This window comes from Chrysochloris asiatica, unplaced genomic scaffold, assembly GCF_000296735.1.
Source record: "Chrysochloris asiatica unplaced genomic scaffold, ChrAsi1.0 scaffold00194, whole genome shotgun sequence".
Lineage (NCBI taxonomy): Eukaryota > Metazoa > Chordata > Mammalia > Afrosoricida > Chrysochloridae > Chrysochloris > Chrysochloris asiatica.
Window position 1 is genome coordinate 1,341,350 of NW_006408712.1, and position 2,315 is coordinate 1,343,664.

Sequence of the window (2,315 nt, forward strand, 5' to 3'; positions counted from 1 at the left end):
GGGACTAAATAGAAGAAGGCAGAATGTCACAGGAACTATTCTTTGGCTCTTTGGGTAGGTGAATGGATGTCCTGGAGTTTATTATTTTTTAAAACAGATCCATGAGCAGTCCAGCCAATATTGAACAGTTCCTTTTTTTTTTGCAGGTTATTTGGGATCTTAATAATCTTCTTCATCATCTGTTTCCAACTTCCTCTTTTCTCCTTTTCCACTTTCTTCCTCCTCTTCATCTTCATCCTCATCTTCTTCACCTTCATCAAATTCTCCATCATGGCCAAATTCTTCTACCTCCCCATTGACTTCATCTTCATCTTCCTCCCCTTCTACATTTTCATCTTCATCCTTTTCTAAATTAAAATCTTCATCCTCATCCTCCTCGTCCTTATCTTCTTCTTCATCCTCACCATCCACCTCAACATCTGAGTCAGGGGCTTCCTGGTCCTCTGGGTGATAGCTATCCAGGTAGGTCAGCTGGGAAAGAAGTCTGAAGACAATCTCTCAGTAATCACTCAAGTTGGAAACCTCACAGGTAAACAGATCCAGGCTTTTCAGACATTGCAATTTTTTCAAAGGTCCCAAGGTGCTGATATCTTTTAGTTTATTTTCACTTAAGTTTAGATGTATGAGTTTTGGAAAAATTTCCACAAACATGTCTAGACCTTCAAAGATTCTATTTTCACTGCACTCAAGCTCTTTCAATTTCAGTAGTTTGGGGAGATAAAAACTGAAATCCAGCCTATATTTATTAAACTGAGGAACTCTAAGTTCACAAATTCAGCTGTCAAATCCTCAATTTTTCCATCATTTGATTTGCAGTTGTTTAAGGACAAGTTCTCAAACAGCCTCCAGGGTCCAGATCCTCAGCTCTGGGTAGATCCTTCTCTCCATGTTTCTCTCTTCCCCTATCTTCAAACGTAACTATCAGCAGCGGGGGCTGTGGTGGGAGAGGCTTCCAGGGCTGCTCAGCAAGGGTCATTGGAAGGTAGACCAGTAGTGCGGTCCCAGGGGGCGTGGAACGGGCTAAGCAGAGTCGTTGGAGCCAAGTTACTTGTGTCTTTTTATGTAAATGAGGTCATACAACATTTATCCTTCTGTGATTGACTTATTTCACTCGGTATAATGTCTTCAAACTTCCACAGGATTTTCAAGGCTCTGACCTTTCAGAAACATTGCCAACCACTAGGTGGGTTTGAACTGCCAAAATTTTGGCTACTAGTCAAGTGCTTAACTGTTTGTACCACCCAAGGATTTATAAGTTACTTAAATAAAATAAAGCCTAGATATTTTTATCCTTTCCATTTCATAATATAAGTAGAAAGGAGTAAGGGACATCAATGTAAAAACATTAGCTGGGTTTTAACATTTCTAAGGATTCAACAAGGCTGGTCTCAGAAAGTTATGTTAGAGTCTGAGTTAGACCAGGACACTCCCCTAAGGGAGACAGCTGATATGATCATTGCTCTCTTCCCAAATCGAGTCAAGCCTGCTGACATTTTATACCAGACAAGTCTAGCAGCTGTTATAGAGAAGACAGTGGCCTGGAGAGTCATGGAGGGATGGGCTATAAATGCAGGGAGAGTACTACAAAATCCACTGCTGATTAGCCTTAATAAATGACTGGTTCCCTAAAACATCACCATAGAGGAAAAAAATTGGACTTGGGTAGTATTTAAGATAATCTATAGGTGTGACACTGTAGGATAAGCATTAGACTGCTAACAGCTAGGTCAACATGTCAAATCCACCCAGTAGCTCCTTGGAAGCCCTATACAAGGTTGCTATGAGTTAGAATCAACTTGAAAGTACTTAACAACAACAGAACAAGTGTCATTTGTTAAAGTGCCATTGAGTCAGTTCCAACTCATAGCAATTCTATATAGGGTTTCCGAGGAGCAGCTGGTGGATTTGAAACCTTGTGGTTTGCAGTCCAGTGCTGATTCTACAGCAGCACACCAGGAGTCCAGAACAAGTATTGTTGTTGTTGTTAGGTGCCATCGAGTTGGTAGCAACTCATAGCGACTCTTTGTACAACGGCATGAAACATTGCCCGGTCCTGGGCAACCTCACAATTGTTGCCATGCTTGAGCCCATTTATGCAGCCACTTTTAACATTAAGAAAAAAAAATAATAAATAAGATCCCTTTCATTGCTCCACACTTTGTAGTTTGGGCTTTAGTTTGATTGTTAACACACTGCTTCCTACTTCTGTCCTATCAAGTACAGTTGTTGAGCTGACAGGACTCAAGAGAACAAAAGAGGAAGACAGGAAACAAGTAAGATGCTAAGTCTAGAAGTGCATTTCTAAGAAGGTTTTT

At 40.7% G+C, this 2,315-nt stretch overlaps 1 protein-coding gene and 1 pseudogene across 1 annotated transcript in view; both read right to left on the reverse strand.

Moving 5' to 3' along the window:
* The window catches only part of L2HGDH (L-2-hydroxyglutarate dehydrogenase), a 75,054-nt gene that overhangs the window by 18,842 nt on the left and 53,897 nt on the right, over positions 1 to 2,315 (reverse strand). The gene's annotated exons all lie outside the window — the stretch shown is intronic.
* Positions 160 to 888, reverse strand: LOC102817196 (annotated as a pseudogene).